At 51.0% G+C, this 26,797-nt stretch overlaps 1 protein-coding gene across 4 annotated transcripts in view; it reads right to left on the bottom strand.

The window, feature by feature from the left end:
• Positions 1-26,797, bottom strand: part of LINGO1 (leucine rich repeat and Ig domain containing 1) — a 142,874-nt gene that overhangs the window by 103,624 nt on the left and 12,453 nt on the right. For 2 of the 4 annotated variants that reach the window (XM_068204394.1, XM_068204396.1), the window contains exons 1-2: positions 25,921-26,063; positions 1,476-1,518 (exon numbers count right to left, since the gene is read on the bottom strand). The gene's annotated coding sequence lies outside the window, so the exon portion shown is untranslated. Of the gene's footprint in view, positions 1-1,475; positions 1,519-25,920; positions 26,064-26,797 lie in introns of those variants that run through there. The other 2 variants (XM_068204393.1, XM_068204395.1) reach the window with 1 other exon arrangement.

Below are 26,797 nucleotides of genomic sequence, written 5' to 3'. Positions count from 1 at the left end.
TTCACTTCCCAACAATAACACAGCCCTGACACAGAAAAATCCATTGACTGGTTCATCAGCCTATTGGCTAGAGTTTCTCCACGTGCTGGAGTATGGCAGTGCTGCTTCCTCAACACAGCACAGCTCTCCCAAGGGCCTGAGCTGCTCCCAACTGAGGCTGCCAAGGGCACGAGCAAAGCATCACGGATGAGGAGTTTCTGCACAGTTTAGGAGTGAGGAATGGCTTTTGGGGTAAGCTCACACCATGCCTGATGCCCTCCAGTGAGATGGATGCACAAGGAGAGGACATCAGGGCAGGTCCCTAGGCACCAGGATCCACAACCTTCGCTTGCCCCCTGCCATGGTTACATATGCCCCAGACAGCGGTGTCCCTGTCATAGAACAGCTCTGTCTCAGAGCAAGGTCATGCCAGCAGCACCCCAAAACCCTGAGATCACCATAACAGTCCTCCCTTTACTAATTTTAGCCCCCAAATAGTGAACCATTTGCAGCTAAAGAAAAGAAAACCCTTCAAGTTTAATGAGGCCATGCAGCCTGGGACATCAGTGGCAAATCCTTGAGCACATGACTGATGTCAATGTATTCCATGGGACTTAATTTTCAAACCAACAGATAGCATCAAACAAAGAGGCTGCTTTTTTATATAAATGCATACTTTTTTTTAAAAACACATCAAGAGGACAAAGGTTAAGATGACACAATACATGGTAGCGACGCTGATTGCACGACACCCCTGCTAATTTACCTCAGCACAGAACCAGGACCCTTTCTGCTGGGTTAAAGGTAAGGTTAGAAAACCCATGGGGACTTTAGAAGTATGAAAACATCAAACACTGAATGGCACAGGGACTTGAGCCTGAGAAAGCCCAGAAATGTTATCCTTCCACCCACTAGTCCCTCAGGAGAGTCAGCTGGGTGGCTGGTGGCAGAGAGGGTGGCCTGAGAGGAGCACATCCCTGGCAAGGTTACAGGTGACAACACTAGCTTGCAGCCAGGACTGCAGCTTCTGACATTCACATTTCTTCCAGGTCCTAAATGCTCCTCTAAGCCTGGCTCCTGTGCAAAGGTCCCCAGGCAGGTTGTGCTCTCCTTCCACCCATCAGTTCACCTTATTGTTCCAAAGGTCCCCTGAGTCACACCCAGTGGAAATGCCTCCCAGCTTTTATCACAATCATCATGCCAATCACCAAAGGTTTCAGCTCCCATCCAACAAAGATTACCCAGGAAGGATTAAAGATGCCCACACTGTTTTCCATCATGGACTATGGGAGGGCACTGACAGACATATCTCAGAGCATTTTCACACACAGGGGAAATAATTCTGGGGTAAAGTGCAGCAGGAACTGGCTCCTTAACAGGGGCACATTCAGGTTCTTCCACCTGCCTGAGGAGCAGTGGTGGTGCCCAGCCCCAGTGTCCTTCACTGCGACACTTTTGCAACAGGCTCAGGGAGGAGAAAACACAACTGCACTTACCAGAGCTGAAATCCTACAAGGACCTGCTGGTGAGGCAAGGAACCTGCAAAGGAAGAGAAAAAGAGATGTGGTTCAATGGGTTGGCTGTGGACAGCAGCAGGGAGTGTTGGTGTGGCCCAGCCCTGAAGGGGTGGATGGGGCAGCACGTTCAGACAGGGCTGTGGCAGGTCACCTACCCTTGCATTGCACCAGGACCATCTCAATTGATCAGGGGCACCTAAATCCACCCAGCTCCACTTGCCAGCCTCTCCAGGTGCTCAGCTGGTGCTGGCAGAGCTACAGCTGCTGCACACAAGAGGAATTCACCAAGGGATTAAGGAGCCATTTCCATCATTACCATCCTGGTATGAACACTGGGCTGCCCCATTTACGTTCCCCTCTCATCAGCTCCTGGAGCACACCAGGCAAATCTGCTCAAAGGAGTCACAACAACGCACCTGGGAAACCATAAATATCTGTGAAAAATCTCCCCATAAATCCACGGGAAGGGGAATTTATGGTGCTTTCTTTGGAGATTTCTCCGGGTGCTCCCTATTAAGCCATTGTGCTTGTTTGCATAAGTATTCCTCAGACAGTAAAGTCTTCTCTGCCATCAGTTATCAGCTCTGCAAACAGGAGCAGCGCCAGGCATGGGACATACAAACGCCCAGCTGTAAAGATGAGGGACTGGCTCCTCACCTTGTGAAGAAATAAAGGGTATTAATTGCTTAGTGCAACCACGGCACACTCCCAGCAAGGACAGGGTGAACTGGCAGCCCTGACATGTACAGAACAACTGAGGAAAGGGAATTGAGCCAAAAAACTCTCTGTATACTGTCAGGGTATGCCACACAATGGCAAAGCTATGGAAAAAAATGAGGATTTTTCACATCATTGGGCAAAAAAGTATCCAGTGGAGAAGAAATACACAAGTGCTGGAATCAGCCCCAGGTACCCAGAGAAATTGCTATAATGTATTGTCCAGGCACACACCAAGGCCACTACAGAAATTAGGGAAGGAAGTGCCTTGCCTGATATAGCAGCAATGAGTACATTTGTTAGTGATAATACATCAGTTACCAGTCCCACAAGAAAGATTGACACAGGGCCTTATTAAAGAAGGTAATACCCAGTTAAGACACCTACTGGTCTCATCTGATGAATGGTTGATACAATGCATCATATATATGCAGGAGGGGTTTGAAAATAACACCATATGCTCCATGGTACCAGCCCACACCTATGGAAATACAGGTCCATGATATGAAACCTGGAGATGACATTTTAATTAACATGTTCTCATGAAAATACAAACTGGAACCCAAGTGGGAAGCACCATATACCGTCTTACTCTGTTCCTATTTTGCTGTTAAAAGTTTGGGAAAAGAAAGATGGATACACCATTCTCCCATCAGGCAGGTGGTAACTAGCCAGCCAGCTGACAAATGACTGACTCCTGGAAAAACTCTCACATAGCTAAGAACGAATGGGACATCTCACTACTCTTGGTATTATTGACTCTGTTACTGCTACAGCATAGCTAAGGATAAAAATGATGGATGATCTGGGTTATTGGAAAGTTAACAAATCCAAAGGGAAGATAGTTTTCCTAGATTATATAGGAACAAAGTTCCCAATTCCTGAAACACCTGACAGGAAGGCTCTTGCTGTCTGGTGTCCATCAGATAAGGTTTATAATTTTGCCTGGGCAGAGGTAAGCAAGACAGGTCTCATTGCCTTGATAATACCAGCTGCTGCTCAAGACTTAATACCAGTTGTTGCGTGATGACAGATAATAGTTAAAGAAGTAATAGTATACAATTAACATCACTTGTGAAGTGTTGACCCAGGAGTGATTACCCTTTCCCTGCTCATCCCCCTTCAAAGCAAACAGGGAGGGATGCAACCGGTACTACAGGGACAGGATTGGGAGTCCTAAATGGTATAGATGTTGAAGTGTTCCTAAATAAACTAAGTGCAACAACAAGTGATTTAAGCAAATTAGAGCACCCATTGTGATCCTCTTTATTAGCACTGGGGACTAATCAATGGCTCTTGTCTGATATATTGCCTCTGTGGGAGAAAATTAATGAGAGAGACCACTAGCTGATTGTAGAGGCACTTGGAATGGTCCAGGGCAATCTTTCACCAGCTCTTAGATGTATCCACACTCAACTGTGGATGCACTCCACAGTGGACGCAATTACAAGGGTAGGCAAATGTAGCACCTTACCCACAGAGGTTTGAAAAGTAGCTTGGGACAACACAACTGGAAGAGAATTTCAGTCCTGGTGGTTTTGGCCAGTGATGACCCCATTAACAATAAGGTCACAGTTTCTGTCTTAATAATAATATGCTTCAGTATACAGCACATAGACAACTGTTGCACTAAATCACAACACAATCCTCCTCCTTCCCACAGAACATAAAGTATGGATACCAAAAAGTGGACACAGGCGGCAAACAGTATATGGGAATAACAAGGATTCAACTGTAACGGCGTTAAACCCCAAGACACGTCTTGACACTGAGCAAAATGTTTGTCATTTTGAAACACATGCCGATGAAATCCCTGCAACTGCACTTATGTATATTGGAAAGTGTCACCAGAGGACACAAGAAAAAACGACGTACCACAGCTTTGGTCACCATGAAGAGACTAATTTATTTCCTCTGACTCCAATCGTTTATAGTTCTCAAAAGGTGCCAGTGGATTGGAAGGTGAACGTGCCACCTCTCCAACGACACTGGACAAACTACCAGTACATCAAATTTCTCCGCCTCTATGAAAGAATGCAAAACAATAGCCTGTTTACAGAAAGTTGCATGAGAAAGCTCTCTACAAGAATGTAAATTCAGAAGGCTTTAGAAAATCCTAAGAAATCAGGGCGAAAGGAAAGGGATATGTTTTCTTAAGGACTCTTTGTGGTTTTATATTAGTAGGTGATATTATTGCAGATACAAGTAATCATTCGAATATTTGCATTTGTAACTTTAGTGGAATTATAGAGTATGATTTTAATTATACAGCTCCTGTTATGTCCTGCCAGTTGTTACAGTCTAATTATACACTAGTTAGACTTGTTACCTACTTCAACTGGAATTAATCTTAATGCTGGTAAGGAAATTATCACAACATGATGACTTACATCAAGTATTAAAGCATATATGAATTGATAGAAAGAAACTATAATCACTGTCCACCATAATGGGGATGAAATGCGGCGTGTGTTCAAAAGAGGAAAAAGAGATGGAAAACACCACTGGTGGGAAACTCTCCCGGGGTGGTCACCTACAGCCACAGGAATTTATAACCTCCTGCTCCACCCAGTGGTAATCATACAAGCTTTGAGTCGATTAGGTCTGGTGCGTGTGATCATTCTGTATATAAGATTATGGAAGCTGATCATGCTTTTTGAAAGGCTTTGCAAGCTTTGCTAAATGTATTAGCAGGGATGCTTAATAAAAACAAAGGGAGAGCTGTAAAGAAGTAAAGGGTATTAATTGCTTAGCAAAACTTGCTTAGCATTAGTAGCTAAGATGTGCTGAAGCTTTAGGCCCCACTTTGAGCAGATTTCACCCTGCACAGCTTCTGCAAGGCTGCCTCGGTTAATTGCCAGGAGAGCAGGTTGTATTTCAGCTATGACATTTCTCTGCATGTTTAACGTATCCCTATCATGGCTCCAATGTACTTCTGCAGAGATGGGTGGGAGACGGGGGAAAATGAATAACACGTTTTCTTCCAGCATGAAATTGTGAGAGTGTCCTCCACTGAGTGCAATTACTGTGTATATGACTTCTGTAGGCTGGCTAATACTGCTAAGTATACTGGAGATTAAGGGATTTGGGGCTCTAAAGTCCATTTCATCCATCCAGGCCTGAGCAAGGCAATGAGAGCAGGGAAAAAGTCTCGCAGGAACCACTGGACCAAGCAGTGTCTGGCCTGCAGGTGACCATCCCACCACGAACCCTTGCTGCTCTCAGACCTGTCCCAGGCAGCTCTGAGCTCTGTGGGGGACATGAAGGAGGGTGAATGCAGATGCCAGAGCCAAAGCACCTGCAGTCACATCTCCAGGGCTGACCCCTCACCAGTGGCTACCAAACCCAGCACACCCCATCAAGGATGCTCCTGAGCCTATGCCAAGCACTGCTGTCATGTTCCTGGATGGCTGAGGCCTCCCCGGGGTGGCATGTCAAGGACACGGGAGACAGAGGGAAGGACTTAAGCAGTCATGGTGCTGCTTCTGAGAGTGTTCAGGAGGCAGAGGAGAAGAGCTGTTATCCCTGAGCTGGAGACCTAATAACAACACTGGAGCATTTCTGCTTGGCCAAGGCGATGGCCTCTCCCTGCCCCATGGAGAGGGAAGCTGCAGTGCTTCCCATGGGGCTGGACTGTGCTGCCAGTCCCCAGCCCTGCTGCACCTTGGCACCTCATCAGAGACTTACCCTGGGGGTGCAGACTGAGCTAATGGGGGGAGTACCCTACCCCAGAGCTAGAAAAAAGGAAGCCTCAAAAATAACTCTCCTACAGAGCCAGCATCCTGCCCAGTTCAGAGCAGGCAGAGGCCAAGTCCTGCCACCACTCCTGCCCAGAGGGGAAGCCATAGCAATCTCCCCCCAGTTCTTCCAAGCCAATGGAATGTGAAGCAGAGCAAATACTGGGTTGTTGTGAGGGCATTGAGAAGAGCAGCAGAGCAAGGAGATAGCTTTGAGTAGTAAAAGCTGCCCTTACGTTATGAGCTCAGACACAGCCTTGTGCATCCCCAAGCAGCAGAGGAGCCATCTCCACTTTGATCTGAGTTTGATTTAAAATGGAGCATCTCCCTCAGCATCACCCACGGGGCAGCAGTGCAGCAACCTCATTTTCCTCTGCTTTATCCCTTTTGCCACCTGCTGTGTACCCAAGGTGCCAGGGCCACTGGCTCCCTGCACACCTTGACCATGATGTTCTGGGGCACAGCCCTCAGCTGTGGGTGCATCCTGCTCCCTCTCTGCTCTGGGGTGGGGATGAGCCAGCACAGAGCCGGGGAAATGAGAACTTGCTGGGGCATAATGCCAATTCAACGCCCATTAACTTCCCACAAATCCTCCGCCTCACGGCCTTATCTTCCTCTGCCACATCCCCTTGCTCCCCCCCACTCCTCCTCCTCCCAAGCTAATGGTCCTTTCGGATGTGCAGACAAGCTGTGTAGGTACTCTTGGCTGTGCTTGGGAGCCCTTCAATGGCAGTATCTGCAGGAAGGTCTGATAGGAGACATCCCTGACACCCCTTGGTGACCCCTCTTAAACCCCAGGCACCCACAGGCCATGGGATTGCCCCACACAGGACAGCTCATGGCCAAATGCTCTCCTGCTCTTGCGGATTGAGTATCAGGCTCTCAACGTTTTTACAGCATAATATATCCTGCACCAACCCACACTGCCAGGAGATACCCCAAAGCCATCACCTGATCTGGGTGCAAATGATTGTTTAAACACCCCACAGAGTCTTGTGCATACAGAATAGATTTACTGTCACTTCTTGTAAAATTAGGAAAGGATAAAACCAAACAGCTGAGCAGCAATGTCTGCTGGGCAGGGGAAGAGCAACACCAGCATGGCTCAAGGGCTTTGGCTAGAAAGGAGCTCCAGAATTAACACCAGCACAGCTCACCATGAGGCATCTTTACTTGCAGCTCCTTCCCGAAGAGTGGATTTGACCCGGGAGCTCTCCTGACCCGCAGCAGCCTGGCAGAGCTCGTTTGAATCAGCACTTTCTGGAAGCAGTCACATTTCAGTGCTCCTTCACTGCAGGGCAGGAGAGGCAGGAGGGGCAGGAGGGGCAGGCAGCTCCCCTGGGAGGTCCAGTGAAGTTCCTCAATCAACAACAGATGAAAAGCACTGACAGTGGAGCTCAGCCCAGCTGCCCTCGCTGCCAAGGCTCTCACTGCACTGCTGGCTTTGCAGGAAGTCAGTGGCAACACAGAGCCAACAGCAACCCTGCCATTGCCCAGGAACACCTTCAGGTCCCTCCATGCGCCCTCGTTCCCCTTGACCCGAGCTGTCTGCTCCCCACCTTCTTCCCCTGGGAGCTACATCCATGGACTCACAGCACTGGTTTTGCACCTTTTCAGGAAAGAGCTTATGTTTTACAGAACAAACTGAACTCAACCCAAGCCTTAGTATTCCACCAGAAACTGTTTGCACAGGAAGTTTGTGTCCAGTCCGTTCCATCAAGAGGCACAGCTTCCTACATGAGGAAGGGCTTTGGAAAACAGAGCACTCCTCGAGGCAGCAGATAAATGCTGGGCCAGAGTTAGTGGCTGGAGGCTGGAATCTAGGCGAAGTGGGACTAAAATAAGGCCTGACTGCTGGACAATCACAAAGAATATTGCAGCAGCTGAGTGCGGAACAAGAGGAATAATCAGCCTTCAGCTATGCCAAGGGAAAGCAAGGCTGTTTCTCCAAAAGAGGTGCCACAAGCAACATCCCATCCAAGAGTTACAAGTGGAATACAGCTGTGGAGGGGCTGGTTTCCACCAGTGCTACAGACCTGTGACACGTGCTTGGGGATGGTACAGCCACCATGGTCTCAGGTTTGGCACCAGCCTTTGCTCCAGCCAGCAGGTCACATCCCTCTCCAGCCATGCTGAGGCTGTGGGACAGGATGGGAGTGGAAGTGCATTCCCAAGCCCATCTAACCTGCCTATGAGAGCTCACAGCATCCTTACATCAGTAACCAAAACTCCACAGGATCTCCCAGCCCTTCCAATGAAGGGCAAGGAAAATTCTCCTTCATTGCAGCTCCCACCTTTTATCTTTAAAAACTACAACAGGCAAGGTTAAAAAAAAAAGACAAATAATCCAAGGAAAAGAATACAACAGCCTTTGAAACCCCATCCTACAGTTGAAAGGGAGGGATGGAGGCAAGGCAAGAAAGCCAGAGTAAAACCTCATTACCATCAGAAATCCTCTCTCCCTGCCCTTACCTCCCTGCTCATTTCCATATCACAGGGGACACAATACCTTTCTTCTCTTGAAAAACATCCCATTTTTGCAGCGGCTGTCCCCACCCCCAGCACTGGTTTATGGAGCTGGGGAACAAAAAGCCGTGCTCACACCTGCCCTGGCAGGCAATGCCAGTGTGTGAATCTCCAGGCCTTTATCAGCCTCTCAGGAGCAGTTTTTACCATTATTATTATTAGTATAATTTATCTTTTTTTTTTTTTTACCTTTAGCTTCAAGATCTCCTTTAGTCAGTCAAATTACACTCAGAGTAGCAGAAGTGGCAGAAAATAAAGCATTATAAGGGGTTCAGAAACTTATTTTCATCTAAAGGTGCACATAAGAAAGGTTGACAAGTCTTTATTCTGCTCTTATGGGATAATCTGTAGGTTCCCAGCTGATAGGGGGGAAAAATGAAAAGCATCAGGAGAAATTGCAAGAAGAAGTAAAACTGAGGCCTCTGCATAAATTGAAGTAATGTGCAGCTTGGCTGACAGCTGAAAGCACTGGAGGGTGAAATGTCAGCACCAGGAAGGAAAGGGGCAGCCACAGGGCCTGGGTGGGGCTGGACAGAGGGTGCTGGGTGCAGGGCAGGAGGGTCACTCAGCCCCCTCCAGCTGGTCTTTCCTCATGTTAAGTGGACCTGTCACATCTTTCCAGTCCAGAGCATCACTAACAGAGCAGGCGGAGAAGGGAGGGGATGCAAAGCAGCTCCCCCATGCTGCTCTGGATGGCTGGATTTGTCCTGCTCCTGTCTGGCTGCTCCAATAAAAGCTACAAGCATCAAGTCAGGCACAGCAAAAAATTTCTGCCCAGACTTCAGGCTCTCACATTTACACACACAAGGCAGGGCCCTGGGAGCTCCCAGCATCCTCCCAGCAAGCACCGAATGCCGGGCTGGGAGCAGAGCCAGGATGCCAAAGCAGGGGCCAGGATCACAGGGAGATGCACAGAGGGAAGACGAGAAGTGGGACCATCAACTCCTCTCTGAGCCATTGGCTCGTGGGGATTAGAGATTGATAGAATGATGCAGGCAGTGCTGGATGGCCAAGAGTAGTAGGGACAGGCTGCAGGCAGGCACGAGGTAGCGGGGTCCTAAACAGCACAGAAAAGGTGCAATAATGCATTTGTGGTGTGAGACAGCCTTTCCCCTATCGGAATCTGTGATGTTTAAATGATCCCGAGATTGTAGAAAGTCTCGTCTTTCAGCCCCACTGCCAAAGAAGAAGTGGTAATTCATCTGTGCTGGTTTTCAAGGTTGTTTATTTCTTCTTATCTAAAATATTTTCTCTCTGACCTGCAGCAGGTCTGTCCTGCAGGACAGCGTGCGGGGCTCTGCCCCTCAGTGGGATGTTACAAACATTATATACCAAAAACTACGTGTGCTATATTTACAATAAAGTGCCAATACCTATCACCCATGTTGAACAGTGTGTGCCCAGCCTAAACCCATAGAAAAATTCACCACGGTGAAACACGGAGGGCATGAAGAAGAAGAAAAAGGACAAGGCACGCCCAGTTTCCTCCATCTTGCCCCCTTTGAACCCCTTATCTAGCATCCTAAAATTCTACTTTTGCACCCATGCCACACTAATTACTACTTATATCAAGCACTCAGAGCTTGTAATTCATCCTGAAAGATTGAAAACTCTTTTCCATGGACAGGGATCAGAGACAGTGTCTCTCGGGGCTCAGTACAGGGGGGCTCCTGACCCCCTGCCAGGGTGGCGGGGCAGCCAGCGCCATGCCTCTCCGGCTGCAGCGCGGCTGAGCCGCGCGGTGCCGAGGCGGTGCTGTCACCAGTGATTGATGGCATGGTTCAGCAGGAAATAAATTCCCAGGCTTTTGCAGGAGGTGAACTGGGGGGTGTATCCATCTTAAAGATGCTTAATGAATGTGCCACAGCCCGCCGAGTGGCAGCAGATACATCTCTGCAGCCAGCATTCCCCACGCTGTTCCTTGCGAGGTTCAGGCACAATTTAACAGCTTCTTATTGATTTTATTTATGTTTCCCAGGCCCTGGCAGTGTCTAGATTGCCCCAGTCCAACAAGAATCCCATAGTCACAAAGGCGACTTGCACTTGATTTTCCCATCCTGTTCCTCAATGCTGGGGACAAAACCTGGTGTTTGGCCAGAAAAGATGGAGTTTTAGTCTCACATGGGCTTCAGCTTCAAGAAGGAGGATGGTGCAGGACAGCTGGGGTGATGGTGAGCACTGGCACAGCACTGGGGCAAACACTGCTGCCCCCCTCCCACATTGCCCCAGCACCAAGCTCTGGGTTTGCACCTTTGGAACTCAAAGCAAAATAAGGACCTTTCCAAAGACACCCTTGCAAGATGGACTTTGGCAAGTCCTAGCTTTTATGTAGTTCAACACACCTCCACTTTCAAGGCAAGAAAAATGGCAATCAGCAGTTCTGGCATGTGACTTGGCTTTGTATTTCCCTCTTCCCCCTTAGGGGAAAAAAAAAAGGGGGGGAAAGAAAGAAAAGCAGCAAAGAACAGCAGAGACCTACTTGACCTTTCCGGCTAAGAGACCTTGTCTGAATCACTGGATGGTAACAATGAATGAAATGCCAGTGCCCTGCCTTATAAATACCAGCTTCCTCTTGGGGTGAAATGCCATCTTCCAAGCATGGAAAAGCTGCAAAGAAAATGTCACCCTCGCCAAGGTGTGAAATGCCAGCCTGCTCCAAGATCCCCAGCTCAGCTGTGGGGAGATGGGCAGGCTAATGCCTGCTGCTGGATCTCCAAATTCCTCCTGTCCCGGGCCTCTCCAAAAGCTCCACGGCATGAAGGGGACAGAACTTCAATGTGGGACAGCCAGAGCATGAGTCCTCCAGCATTACCTCCAGCTTCTCAGCAGTAAGCTACTCAGAAAAGCTTCCTTGAGGATTTGGGTTATTTCCCTTTTCCAGTGGCTGTGAGTCAGAAGGCCAGTAAGATAAACAGATCACCTTTCAAGAATGGTTGGGCAAGCCAAAACAGTTATTTCCAGTTTTACCAGTGAGATGAAAAAACAATTGAGCATAAGGAGATTTTGTCATCTAAAAAGTTTATCACAACCCAAACTCCTAGTTTCCAGCAAAAGCTGTTGTTGCTGGGTTTAATCCTATTTATTAAACACGGGAAATCATCCAACATACTGTCCTTGTGTGAAAAAATGCTTCCAATGAAGCTGGTGATATTTGCAATATCTCCCCTACCCTTCTCAGGGCCAAGTTTGGCTTAATCAAAGCCACATTTTCCAGAAGCTCATCCTCCCTTTTTCCCCCATTTGGCATCCTCCTACCCCAGTTTCCCAGTACCAAAGCCCCAGTACCAAGCCTGTTCCAGGTCAGGGCAATGCAGCAGGAGGGACAACTTGGACCATCTCTGGGAACTGCAGGGCTGCAGAAATGCAACCAAGCCTTCCTACCTGATGAAATTACGTTGGGAAATGAATGAAGTTGCTTTTTGTCTTCTGGGAACTGGAGCTGTTCTCTTTCCCCACACCCACACCTTTTTTTTTTTTTTTTTTTCCATAAATGTGTGAAATAATTTCACCACCATTTTTTTTCTTTCAGTTACTCCTCCTCCCCTCAGATCTCGCCTTTCCTGGCATTTGAAAATAGCTCATGAAAAGGAGGAGGAAGGAGGGGAATGAAAGGAAGTGTGTGGGGATGCAAGATGGAAGGGAAGAGAAAGGGAAAATACATGAATACTGAAAATACATGTTTTTCAAAGCAAATCAGAATGGCTGATTGCTTCGACTCCAGAACCCATTCTGGGAAAGGGCTGATAATCAAGGAAGTTTTCTAAGGCTCTCTGCATCCTCTCAGTTGTTAGGCAACACCTAGGAAGAAAGTGGCACAGCACGGCTGCCTGCATCTGCCTGTACCCCATGTGCAGGCAGCCATCCCAGCAAGGAAAAGCGACCTTCCAGGGACCCAGATACCATCTGTGTTCAGAGCCGACCAGGATCGCACTGAATGGATTTTTTTTGACCTGTGCAACACTCGTGGCTGGAACAGAAATGGCTGGAGAAACCTCCTCAGGTTTGATAAGCTGCCGGCAGAGCAGCAGCTTACCCAGGGGCACGGTGAGGGGAAGGGTCTCAGCTACCTCTGGCCTCAGAGGGGCTGCAGGCTGAGGGCTGGAGGGCTTTTTTCTCCAGCCAGCTCCAGGCTGACGACCAGGATGCCCCCAGCTTGCTGGGCAAGCCATTAGTGCTGGAGCAGTTCCAGGGACAGCTTTGTGCCCGACCCCTCTCCCTGCTTGCCTTGTGGAAGATCTCCACAGGAAATGGTTTTAATGCATCAGCATCCATGTGCATCGCATCCAGAGAGCTTTCCTGCAAGTGCTTCTCTGTAATGGATTTAATCCTTGACCTGGAGTGATGCTGCTCTCACAGGTCCCCAGGGAATCAGAATTCCAGTTGCTCCACAGCTTTCCTGCCAGGAGAGGCAGCGGGGCAGCAGCACTGCACCCCTAATGTAAATCTCCTCTCAGCCTTGGCAGTGGTGGGAGGGAGTGGCACAGGGGGAGGGATGCTCACTGCTAGGCGGGGCAGCCAGGGCAGTCTTTCCCTCCCACACCCCTTGTCTCCACTTGATATCTCTTCTCTCCCTGCGCAGCACCTTCCCCTTCCTTCCTGCTCCTGTTCTCTGGGCAGCAGTTCTGGAGCCAAAGGCATGCTTTGCAGCTGTTTTCTTTAAAAAGCCCCTAAAACCTGCACGTCCCTGAATGACTGCACGTCTGTGTCTGCCACAGAAGAGACTTGGGGGATTTATGTTAGTGGTGGCACCAAGGGGAATCTGCAGCTGGATCAGCAGCAGCAGGAAGGCTGGCAGCCACAGGCATTGCCAGCACGGCTGCTGCTGGAGCCCTGGGGAGCCACGCCATGAGCAGCACAGCCCTGCAGGGATGCATTGCCAACTCCAAATGATGCTTCCCATCCCAGTCAGGAGCATGACAAGCACTTCTCGCCTTGACAGCGTCAGAAGCCAAGAAGGGAACTACACCTCATTCTGTGCTACACCAGCAGCGGGAAAGCTGAGTTGGGCTGAGCCTTGGGGAAGTGGCAGCACACTGAGGAGAGCCTCGCTGCTCTAGGGGGCTTCAGGCCAGGCAAGAGCACCCCCACACCCCCCAAGAGTGAAGCTGGGGGGCTCTGCCATTGTGTGCAGCTCCCTCGGGACCTTGGAGGGGATGTATTGACCAAACCAAACAGGCAGTGCTGCCCAGCCCAACACATCTGCAGGAGCCCAACAGGACCACCTTGAGAGGGCAGTGGGACGCTGAACATTGCTTCAGCTGAACTTCCCAGCCCAGCAATCCGCTTCTTTCCTCAGGAGATGCCACCCTGTGACGCTCTCTCTTCCCACCCTCCCACAAGGACACTAATTTTTTCCAGCTGAGCTGAGGAACAAACAAATCATCACCCACTCCAAGTAGGTGGGTTGGCCACGGTCAAGGAGAAGATGCTTTGTGTTTGGCGATGGTCCACGGAGCTAAGTCAGCAAAGCCAGATGACAGGCAGCAAAGCACCCTTTCCAATAATAGCACTGTGACACACGGATCACTCTGCTCCGGAGGTCTCCAAGGACTTCGTGTGAACTTCATAATCCCCCTGCTTCCAGCACACGGGAATGCAGCTTGCAAAGCTAATCATCTTCTAGGGCATCTTCATTAGCCTTAGAGCACTCTGCTTCTGGCCTCCTGAATCCCCATGGCCCTGGGCCTTGTCCTGCTCTCATGTACCACAGTGTAAATGTGTGTATCCACACCTGACATCACATTGTGGATATTTCACTGGTGTCCAAACATGCTCTTGGAGGCTCAGAAGAGCAGCACTCCTTTCATTTCCAAGGTGACAACAAGCCTGCAAGACCCCCAGCCCACCTTGTGGATGTAACCTGGGCCTGACGCAGTTCCTTCTCCACAGCCCCACCTTTTACCTCCAGCAATCTGCAGAAATCCCCCCTCTCCTGAGCTCAACATGAGGCATTTCAACTACTGAGCCTCAAAATCAGACACAGCACATTTTACCCACACATCCCTGCATGCCACAGACCAAGAGGCAAACACTGAAATACACCTTAATCCTCACTCACAGAAGCACCTCCTTCCAGAGAAGCAAATTATTTTATTATAGGAAAAGCCCAACCAGGGACCACACTGAAAGCCCTCACAAGCCATGTGCAAATAACCACACATTAACAGCCAGGCAGGCACTGGAGCAGGGCAGTGCAATGTGAGCTTCATGTGGAAATAGCAGCTCTGCCCAAGGCATGGCCAGCACTGGGCTTTCCATGTGTCATCCTGAGCTCCCCATCCTCCTTCCTGCTCCCCAGCACCTGCCAGTGGGGTCCCTTTATAATTTACTCTGCTCTGGGGCTGCTCACAGGGCTGTTTGTGGGGCAGCTCTCTCTAGTCCAGCCCTGAAAGTCCACACTCCTCTGCACCAGTGTGGGAGCATCAAAAGCCTCCACAGGTTTCAACACAGAGTTCCACAAGTGTTTCAGCTCGGCCAAACCAGATTTTTCCCAGGAAATGAAGTTTTGATGGACATCTTCCAGCCAGCTAGAAAGGCACACAGTGCCTGCCAGCACTTGCACTGCTTGGGTGTTCCCCAAGGGTCTGGACCAGACCTGACACAAGCGTAAAGCAGCATCTATCATGTCTGGAGGAGACTGGCTGCAAACCTGGCAGCTCAGCCTTACAAAGCTAGGCCAGACATGGGGTTTCCATACTCCATAGCTCCCAGCCCTGCCACATTCTTCACTCGGGATGTAAGATGGCATGACAGCCTCGGATGAACCCAGCTCTCCCACTGCCACTGGGCTTGGATGTGGGGCTGATTAGAAGGATTAAAAACCAGTTCAGCAGCGGGCAGCAGGAGGGATGTGCTGGCAAGGCCCAGGCTCACCAGCCTGTGGGATGCCATGGGAGGTCTTGAAAGGAAAGAAAGATCTGAGCGGGCATCGCTGCCCGGCTCCCTCTGTAACAAGGGACAGGAACAACCCGCAGTTCTCAAAGAGCTCCCAGATGAAAGCAGCTCCATCCCCAGGATCTTGTTATTATTTCACAGATGTTTCTCACATACCTTTTCTTTACTGTTATTTTTCAATAGTTACTCATTGCTCTCGATAAATGGGGCCTCTGTGGCTGCAGGCAGTGGGTGGCAGGAAAGGCAGGGCAGCTCTGGGGGGCTGCCCATGGCACTGGCAGGGCCAGACACTGCTGAAACACACAAACACCACTGCTAGGGATGTTAAAATGTGCACCAGCAGGTATACCCTGCACAGGACCTCAGTCCACCTCCCCAGCTCCTTCTGCTCCTCGCCAGCAGGATGGGCTTTGCAATGGCTGTTTTCTCTGGGAATTGCTAAGAAATCCCAGCATGAAAAGCATTAGCAAAGTGCAAACTGTTGTGACCAGCCTTTACCTCTGCCTCCGGGCAGGATTGCCATAAGACAATCTGAAATCCAGGCTGAGGAGATCCTGCCTGGTCTGCCCCAAATCTGGCAGTAAAAACAAAATCTCCCCCTCCTTGAAAAGCTAGAGCTACTAAATGGCAGCAGGCAAAGCTCTGTCTTTGCAAAGCAGCCCTGAGGAGGACAGTCTCAGCCAGGGTCACTGGGCAGAGGGACCATGCAGGTTGTCTTCCTGCTCTAAGCTGGGTATGCAACCTGGCCCTTGGCCTCTCTCAAACCCTGACTGAGCTTTGGCAGGATTAGCATGATGGCTGAGTGACAAGAGAAGACTGAAAGGGGGAAAGGGAAAGGATTAAAAATAGATTCCAGTTTTGTTTCAAATATTGTAAAATAAAAGGTCATGCAGGAATTATTGTGGAACCAAAAGCACGCTCGCATCTCGGGCTGCGAGGCAGCTCAACAGCAGATGTATTTTTCATTAAAAGACTATTTAATATTGCAGGTTCCTGCTGAAGACCTGCTTTCTTGGTTCTGGCTGATTGCCGGGGAGACACTTCTTCCCCTCCTTTGCCAGGAGGAGCAGGGATTTCCTCCCACAGCCCAGAGCAGTCCCTTTTGCACATCTCCCTGCCTTGACACCGCCAGGAGCATCTCTATCCCCCATCAGCACCCCCAAGCACACACCCAGCACTACAAGAGCCCCACATCCAGCACACAACCCATGTATCATAGCATCAACCTGGCAAGCAAAGGTAAATAAGAAACAAATTATCAGGCATTTTTAAAAAAGCAAAATGAAGGGCAGGAGCAATCCCAACCGCACAAGCCCAAGGACTGGCAGTAAAGGGAACTCCTTTCCCCCTAATGGGAGACATCTAGACTTTGTTAACTCAAACTTTCTCATTTATCACCTTTGCACTGCCTCATGGCTGTCAGGCCATGATAATGTATGAACAGCAGCCATTTATCCCTCAACATCTCACTCAGTACAGACGCACTGTGCTGTGGGAATGGATTCACCCCATGCCCAGTTCAGCTCCCCGTACAATAAGGCTAATTTAGATGTTTAGCCAAATCCTCATTTCTCCTCTGTCCTCCTTTTATTTTATTTTAAAGCCAGCAGGTGCTGGGCTCAGCAATTGGAAGTGACAAGCAGCTGCAGGCAGAACACTGAGTGAAAGTGTCTGTGATGTCCCCCTTGGGCACCCACCCCAGGTACTGGCACCCTGGGGGGCTGCACTGGAGCACCTGGTCCTGCTTGTGGCATTTTCTGGGCTCTGAAAAGCAGCACAGGAACCAGCGACACACAGAGGCATCTTAGCAGTGGGGCTCAACACAGGCAATGACCTCTCTCGGTCCCCCTGGAGCTGGCTTTGGTGTCCCCAGGTTTCCCAAACACGCTGTATTTGGTTGGAATCATATGCAGAGTGCTGGCTCTGCCTCCCACGCAGCTGTTGATTGTGCAGCAGGGCTCTGTTTGTTCGAGATTTGCAAGAGGGAAGGAGGGAGCAGCAGGCAGCTCTGCAAATGGGTATGTGGCTAGATCCTGCCATTTTCAAAAAATAAAGAAATTGCCATTAATTAATTCTTAATTAATTAACAAAGGTTTCAACACTGAGAGATGCAGAATGCATAGAAGAGAAAAAAAGGCAAAACTCCCTGGCTGCTGGACACATTTCTTCTGGTAGAAAAGCTTTTTAGGAGATTAAAAAATGTACATTCAGATGATTTTGGAGGAGGCATGCAGAGCTGGCCGGAGCCCTGGTGGTGCCACCCCCATGGGTGCTGCCCCTATCCTGTCGGCTCCTGGTCCTCCAGCCCAGGGACGTTGCCTGCGATCAAAGGAGCCGCCCACAAAAGTCCCAAGGGCTTGCCGCCTTGATGGGAGAGGAAATATCAAACCTGTCTGGAAATCAAACAGCAGAGTCAGAACAGAGGGAAGAAAAGAAAAAAAACAAAGGAAACGAAACCTAAACTGACATCCTTTGTAACTGAAAACATCCAATGCGGAGAATCATCGCTCAGGGGACAACACACTTTCTGCAGAGGAAATCCAAAGTGACTCCGACCCCGGGGCAGCTTCCCCCGGACACCGCCGGCCATCAGAGAGGGCCTGGCATGAGCACTGTCACTGCTCTCAGCCGCAGGTTTCCGGCGACAAGCTCTGAGCATGCAGATGCCACTGTGTGTGTGATTAAAATCCTGTGAAGCTTGTGCCAGGAGGACTGGAGCAGGCAGCCCATGGGCTCTCCCACCACCAGCAGTGGCAAGGCAAGCCCCTGGGGACAAAGAGCCTGGCCACTGGAAGAAATCTTCTTCAGGGGTACCCACAGCTCTGATGGAGCCCAAATCTCATGTTTCAGCCTTAAGATGCTGTCCTCTCTGCTACCCAGCTGGCAGCAATGAGCAACGAGCCAGAGAACCCTGCTCAGAGGTTCCAGCAAACCAGCAAAGCACAGAGGAAAACCAGCCAAAAACCCCTGAGGACGCAGATTCCACTGCTCACTAATACCTCATTTAAAGGCATTATATCCTGAACTTTAATGAAAGCCATGTAAAATAATAATAATAATAATAATAATAATAATAATAATAATAATAATAGGTATTCAAATTGAAAATGGGATGCCATTTCTCTGCTCATCTCTGCTGTGATCTCTTGCTGATCTCCAAGTGGAAGCCATACTTTAAAAATATTCATATGTGCCAGACACTCTGGAAGCACAACCTCTGGCAATTTGCCACAAAAACCCATACAGGAACTAGAAATCACAGGCAACAGAATGCATTTGCAGCTCTACTGGGAAGACCAAGGCAGGTAGAAACAGAAAGTGAGGAAGGAGGGACAAGGCACATGCTCACGGTCCCTACCCCATTCTGACCAGTGTGGGGCAGGCATCTCCAGAGCAGAGCAATGTGGCATCCCTGGAGTGCACGGGCACCAGCAGGGACTTCACAAAGGCTTCTCAAGCCCACAAAGGAAAAGCATGGCAGCTTTTACACAGGACATGAGACTTTCACCCTGGCCTGCTCACAGAAGGCAGCTGGAGGGTTTGCTGCTGGGCTGGATCTGAGCACAAGGAGAAGGCTGCAAGCGAAGGATTCACAGCCATGTCCTCAAGCAGCCCTTGCTGCCCCCACGGCTCCATTCCCAATCTCCCAGAGCCACCACCATGGCATGGGCAGGGATGGGAGATGCTCCGCAGGCGGGCAGCCATGGGAGCTGGCGCTCATCCTTCCTACCCAGCTCCGTCCCAAGCAAGACAGTGGAATTAAGCGCAAGTTATAATTAAGACTGGATGTTTGAAGAGAAACATAATCTCCGTTCCGTGGGATTCGCCGGCACAACAGTAATTAACGTCTCATTAACATTCGCCTAATTAAGCAGTTTATGAAAGTGGATAGATTTGCATACTGCTCCACTTCAGCTTCAGTGCATCCAGTTATATCCAGGCACCAGAATTAACCCTTCCAGGGCATTTCCAACCAAGTTCCCAACCCTGCAAGTCTTCCCAGCCTCTCCCTCTGAGGACACAAGCTGCTGTCACTGCACATCTCACTGCACAGTGCTACCCAAAACCTGGTAAAACATCACCTCTTTTCCAGCCAAACACCTCCTCCCTATAACCTCTCTTCCAGACAAACCCATCCTAAACCTCTCCAACTTTCCCCATTGGTTATCTGTTTTTAAATCCCTCAACTGGTTTCAATGCTTTCCCCTAAGTCTTCAACATATTCATAAGGAAGCAAAGAAGATCTGTAAGAGTTTCTGAAGATAGGGAGAAATGTCTCCTAAAATATTTCATGCTATACTCAATCCCAAATGTTCTTTAATGTTTAAAAACAATGACTTCAAGATTAAAGAGATGCTCTAAATTCTGAACACCAGTTTAAAAGCAGGATGCAACAGGAGCTTCCAAAAGGGTTTTACCATAGGGAATATGTTCCCTTTCTTTGAGAGTCCTCCTGTCATTGAGAGGAAAGGCAAATCAGCAAAAGGAGTGACAACACCCAGATGATGCCCTGTCCCTCTTGGGGACAGCAGGACACCATTCCCCATGGACCCTGGAGCAGCCCATCAAACAAGACACATCACACGCGCATCCCCTTGGCAATAAGTCACTTGAACTGCTGGACATAACATTTTCCACTGCTAATACCGGCTTTCTCTTCTGGTGTTGGATTAGTAAAGCTGCTGCATCCATCATCCACTTAAAAAGACCATGTGCAAACCTGCCTCCCCCTGAGGCAGCTCCTGGGGGGCGAAAAATGAGCTCTCCAGTTAGTGGTTAATGCTTGGAGACCAGATGCAACTTTCCAGCAAATACAGTGGGAAAGAAAAATTCATGACACAGCCTTTCATTGAAAATCAATAAAGTCCAGACCTGCCTGTGATGTACACACTCAATTTATTCCTCGCTCAGCTCACTGCGTCTTCACCACCAGCCCTCTCAGATCAGTCAGGTCCTTGCAGCAGGACACAGTGTCCCTGCCCACCTCTGGGTCATGGCACTGGTGTCACCAGAGCCACGTTAGTGTGCAGCCGTCACCTCCCTGAGCCTGGCAATCCCAGGCCCCCGGCTGGCCCCAGACCATGCTCCTGTGGCTGTGATGCAGCCCCACAGCACCCGTCCCCACAAAATGTCCAGGAGTGACAGCCCAGCTGTGTCCAGTGGCAAAGGCAATTCCAGAGTTTCCTTCCATCTCCCAACGGGTTCCTACAGCTACAGCACAGTGCTGTGCCAGAGAGACACTCTGGATTTGCACTTGGAACACCTCTGTCTTGAAAACACATCTTAATTTTCCCCTCTCCCCAGCAGCCAAGAAACCTTCCTGAAAGTGATGATAGAACGAGCCATCCTCCTGAGCCAAGCAAGGACATCTTCTAGTCCTGCCTGAGTCCTATCCACAGGAACCCCATCATTTGTCCTGTCCTGCTCCTCCTTCCCCTCTGAGGAGGCTTTGAAATCCATGTGAGACACCCAAAATCACTGCAGATTTAGGTGTTTAACTCTACCTTTAACCATTTTTTCTTCCTCCCCAAATCTCCCTGACATTGCAGAAAACAGTCCCAGAAAGGAGGGGGGGAGGGGGGAGGGGTCGTGTCCCTGAGCTTTGCCCACCCCCAGCTAGTGGGAGACCTCAGAATTCTGGGGAGATGGAGAAACAGCTGCTCCTTTCTGATGCTGGGGTTGCATCCTACATCCCTCCTGCAGCCAAATCCTCACTGGATGCAGGAGAGCAGCTGAGGGATGCAGGCAGGGGAGATGCAGCACAGCCTCCCGCTGTCCTCCCTCTAGCTCTGCCTCTCCTCCTGCACGGATCCCACACTGCCACCCTCACCCAGAGCCACCACAGCAGGACCAAAGAGCCGCCCAGACACCGCGGCGAGGGGCTGATGCCAACCCAGCCCCACAGCAGCTGCCTCTGGTGCAGGGCTGGCTGTGCCTGGCTGTGAGCAGAGAGCTGAGGGGGATCTGGGGAGAGGTGGGTGTCCCGCTGTGCTGGGGGCTCGAGCTGGGCTCTGCAGCACAGCCTGACCTACTTTCTCAGGCGGTACAGTCACACCAGCCGCAGCGGCAGCGCGGGGTTTCTTTTCTCCTCCACCACATACACACGTCTTCTTAAAAACTGGCAGTGGGATCACGGCGGGGTCCCCTCTCTGCCACCACCTCGAAGCATTGGCTGTCCCCTCCCTCACCTCCAGCCAGTCCTGCTGCCTTTGAATGGGTGCCCTCCTTTCCCTACCCTTTCCCAAAAAATTCACGGCACATCTCAGCCAAGAGGAGGATTTATTGATCGTCTTATCTGTGTCTAATCCCAGCCAGAGCGCTGCGATAAACGAAGCTGGCTAAATAAAATGCCTTCCTGCAAGGTCTCTGTGTCGAGAGCAGCTGGCTGCTGGCGGGGTGCAAAGTGGGGATCAGCCCCCAGGGTCCCCAGACACACCAGTGCAAGGAAGAGCAGCCCATGATGGCAAAGGCCTTGAAAGAAGGAGAAATGTGCTGTGAACACCCATCCAAAGCTGAGGACAGGGGTGAGGCACAACCAAACCCCAACTACCCCACCTAATCGATGGTAAGCAGTTTAAATGCTCTTTCACTGCAGTTCAGGGAGCCCTAATTCCAGGCATGACCTGAATCTCTTTAAAAAGAGAAGGGAGGGGAAGCTGGCAGGCAAGGAGTGGGGAAAGCCAGAAATGCCAGGGATGCTAATTTATCCCTGTTTTCTCTCTGCAGAACAACATCTGGGAGAAAAAGCACCTGCTAAAGAGAAGGGATCCCCGTGGAGCAGAGATCCGGAGGCGCGTGCTCGCAGCAATCCCTATTACCCAGCCTGGACTGGAAACGCTTGACGCAAGAGCAGGATGACGGATGCTTCTGTCTTTGTGAGAGCAACCTGGGGTGCCAATGAGCACTGACAAACCAGCCCACCCCAGCACAAGGAGGGAGCAGGGGAGCTCAGCCCAAATGCGGTGTGGCCGTATCCAGGTCAGCTGGTGAGCCTGCTGGGAAGCACGGGCTATAAAAAGCACAGGCAAGATGCTGGGATCATCCCAGAGCAGCAAGGAAGAGGTGAGGATGGCCCTGCCCTCTAAATCAGCAGTGCCAGGGTGGTATTGGGCTGCAGAGGATGGCACCAGCCACACAGGACCGTGGGCAAGCACCTTTCTCCCTGGGATTTCCAAAGTAATAGTCCATGAGACAGCACTGACTAAGAGTTACTGCTGGTTCTCCAGAAGGAGATGGGGTGTGGAGGAAGGGGGCCTGAGGTGGCCAACAAGGCAGGGCTTGCAGATGGAGAGATACAGTTTGGCACCCCCAGCCCTGACCGAGCAGGCAGAGGTGAAATTGCTATCCCCTGCATCCTTCTGTGCTTGGTACAAAGTGGTTGTGCTCCTTCAGCAGGGAGATGCCATGGGGAGCACCAGCCTGGAACCCCACTCTGCATGGATGCACCAGCCTGGGACCCCATTCTGTATGGAAGTAGACATCCTGGGTGCACTGGAATGGGGACAAATCCACTGACCAGACAAGCCTGTCATCTCAGCCTATTCCTGGACAAGGCACATGCATGTGGCCAAGAGCTTTCCCCTAGCTAAGCATAGCCCCAAATCCCCTACAGACAGTGGACAGAAGCAGGGCTGGCTACACCAGGCTTTCAGCTCAAGCTGTTCCCACCCTGCTGCTCTCCTGCCACCCAGTGTCATGACATTCCCTCTGCTCTCCCAAAAAGAATCACAAATCTGCCTGAAATCCCTCCTTGGAGGCCTGAGCTTTGCCAGACCCTCTGCCAAGCACCACAGACCAAAGGGTTAATGGGTGATGAGGGGAAAAGGCTTCGATGCCTGTTCCCCACCCCCCACCCCGTGTCCCCCTGCAACAGGACCTGTATGGGCAGCAGTCACTGCAGCCCTGCCCCCCAGCCCCAATTTCAGTAGAGCCTGGCAGGGCACACAGGGAGCTGTCAGGCCCTATCATGACTCACACAATCATTTCTCCCTTCAAGCCAGGAAAAAAAAAAAAAAAAAGACATAATAAAAAAAAATCAGACAAACGTTTGAAAAACTGGAGATAAACAGAGGAGAGGGGAGATGGAAGCAGCTAATGAGGTCCCTGGCCCCGACAAGAGGTGCGAGGAGAGCACAGATGCTCCTTGGCCGGCAGCGATCCCACCTGTCGGGCACAAGGAGCACACAAGGGACAGCCCTTCCTGGCGCAGCCTTGGCACGGCTGGCAGGCACCCGCGGGCAGCTCCGGGGAGCCGTCCCCAGGGTGGCAAAGCAGCCGGCCCTGGGGCCAGGACCCCCAGCAGCCCTCGGGCGGTGTCTGCACAGCCACACGCAGCACAGGGATGGCAGGATACCCTGGCCCAATGGAAACCTCACCGAGCTGCAATGAGCAGACCGGGGGCACTCCCAGATTTATTTTTCTCCCCTTGCTCTATGAAACACCCATAAGCTTATAAATGCTCAGTCAGGAGGAAGCCAGAACCCCAAGCCTGTTCCCATGCAGACCCCCACCTTCCCTGTGACTTAGCCAACCCTTGCCCAAGGGACTGAAAAAGGAGAAAAGCCGAAAAATCTTGATTATTATAGCTAAAAACCAAATGTGTCACCTCAGTAACAAACTGGCCTGCTTGCGTGGCAGAAATTGCTCTGTTAAAATATATATCCATATTATTCTTTTTGAGCTGCCTTTCCCAAATCTGTTCAAGAATGGGGAAGTTTTCAAGTCCCCATGGACAGCAAGTCTTTCTGCTCCCTTCCCAGCACCCAGCAAGGTAATTATCTGCCAGGAGCCCCCGGGCTGTGGCACGGCTGGTTACACTGCTAATTAGTAGAAACAAGTCAGTCCCCCGGGGCACACCAGGTCCATCCCCATCCCTCTCTGCCTTCTTCCTCCTCCTCCTCCTCCTCCTCCTCCTCACCCTGGAGGGCACAACAGAGAATCTTGTGTTTAGCACCGGGAGGGCCTTGTACTCCTCCCTGGGTGCCAGAGGTGCAAAGGTCCTGCCCACCTAAGAGACAAGGGACAGAAGGACCCCAAAAACACCCATTGCCAAGAAGATGCTCCTTGCCATGAGGCTACCAGGCACATGAGGACACCATGAAGAGCACTATCAAGAGACTTACTAAGTGCGTAACTTAGAATCTGTTTCAGCCTCTTCTGGAGGGATACTTAAGAAGTGGAGCCTTCCCAAGAAGCCTTCTCTTCCCAAAATGAAAAGAAAAAATCTCTGATCTTGGAGGCATTTAAATCTCCCCCCTTGGATTTCTCTAGTTTTCACTCCTCACTAGTTTCCCTGTGGAAACTCACCAGGCAAAAGTCACATTTAAATAAGCCATTGGATTTTCCAGGAGAAGGGCAGAGCTGCATGCTGCCAGAGTGAGTGCCAGGAGGCAGGAGCAGCACGGGAGGCAGGAGCGGCACAGGAGGCAGGAGTGGCACGGGAAGCAGGAATGGCACAGGAGGCAGGAGCAGCACGGGAGGCAGCCATGGGGAGCACTGGGAAGATGCCCCTCGTGCACGTGATGCGTCGGGAGGAGCATCCCCCAGTGCCTGGCCCAGCGAGATGGGAGGGAGCAGTCAGAGCCCAGCCACCCTACCAGGATGGCTTCAGGCTGCCAGGATCCCACACCATCATCTCCTCGCCAGTAGCGCCAACGGGAGCTCAATGGAACGTGCAGACGGGCGTGTTCCCCACCCTTGGATCACGGAGCGCACACCGGATCGCTGATCTGAGGAACGCGGACGGCAGCTCGGGCTCTCCAGATTTACACCCCTCCCTTCCTGATGCTTTGGTGCAAGACGTCTCAGACCCCACACAACCAGGAGCAGGGACCTTGGATCCCAAGGGAGCAGCAACTGCAAGAACTGGGGCTGTTCTCCGCATGTAAGCTGAGAACCAGCACCAAAAGCTCACAACCTTCACAGCTGAAGCTACTTATCCAAAGCTGTATCAGGACGCAGAAAGGAACTCCAAATCATCACTCCAGGGGATCCAAGACTCTGCTGGACAGGTTGTCCTCCATCCCCCAGAGGTTCCCTGCTTGGGCTGGATATCCTACCCTGTCCCAGGGAGCCCGGGGTAGGGCTGAAACAGCCCTCCGCCGGCCAGTGCAAGCCCAGAGCTTGTGTGTTCCAGCATCAATCCCTGCCCACTGCCTGTTTCAGCTTCCCCAGGAGATGCAGAAGGGGATGAGGCTGGTCCTGCATACCAGGGCTTCCCCACAGAAAGAAATCAGTGGGGCATCTCCTGCTATTAATGAGCAGCATCCCAGGCAGCCCCTGGAAACACCAAAGGTGGATTGAGCACAGCACTCATTCCCACCACCATAAGGAAGACAGGACTACCCCCCACTAACCCCCCTCTTAATGCAAGACTCTGGGGCCCCCAAATGTGTGGAGCTCCTCAAAGGCTGCACCACCCCAGATGGACAGGAGGAACAGGCACTCACCCGGGCGCCGTTCCTGGGTAATTCAAGCTCCTCTTCCCATTCCCCCCACTCAACCAAGAGCGAGACCAGCTTGCAAGCCAGCCCCCGCTGCTCCACGCTCACCTGTGCTCTGCCCCTCCAGAGAGCGGCTTGGAGCTGCTCAGCCTTTGCAACAAACTCCCTTCCGCAGCAAGACATCAGCCTTTGGGTGCTGCCTGCCCCTTCCACGCGCTGGTTGCTCTGCCTGCCTTGGGGATTTTTTTCCTTTTTTCCCTTCCACCCCGTAGCGTTTTGAACGTGCAGATGCCCCAGCTTCTTAAAATTCAGCCTGGGGGCGTGGGAAGTGTTTTGGAACATGCCCAAGCTGTCTGCTCCGTGCGTGCGCGCTGCTAAAAACGATCCACCTACTGCCCCCATCTCCTGCACCGCTTGTCAGCGCCGCCGTGCCTTTCCAAAGATAAGCAAGTTTACACACGCAGCCCGGGAGCAAAGCCCCAGGAGCAATCCCATTGGGGCAGGGGGGAGCTTCTCTGCTCGGGCACCAGGCAAACTTTCCATGTAGGAGTGGACAAGGAGCAGCGTGCCAGGTCTAGTGGAAGGTGTCCCTGCCCATGCAAGGGTGGTGAAATGCGATCTTTAAGGTCCTTTCCAACACAAACCGCTCCATGATTCTATGATGGACAGCCTTGGGAATAATGCCCTACCAAGCCAGGCAGCATCACAGCGAGGATGGAGCACCACTGCTGGCACAGGGAGAACACATGAAAAAAACCAATTTATTTGCTCTTGAAGGATGCAGCGGCAGGGGAACGCAGCCACCCTCATGACCATGGGGGCAATGTCGTGGGCTGCACTATGAGCATGTCTAGGACACCCAGCTCGGCAGCCCTTCCCGACAGCTGAGCATCCGCGTGGTAGCACGGTCCAAGGGAGCGGAACACATCTCCTCCCCAGCAATTCTCAAGGGCTCCACCAACAAATAATCGAGCTACAGAGATTT

The sequence above is a fragment of the Anomalospiza imberbis genome, chromosome 13 (assembly GCF_031753505.1).
Source record: "Anomalospiza imberbis isolate Cuckoo-Finch-1a 21T00152 chromosome 13, ASM3175350v1, whole genome shotgun sequence".
Taxonomy (NCBI): Eukaryota; Metazoa; Chordata; class Aves; order Passeriformes; family Viduidae; genus Anomalospiza; species Anomalospiza imberbis.
This window is presented reverse-complemented; position numbering and strand designations above follow the sequence as displayed.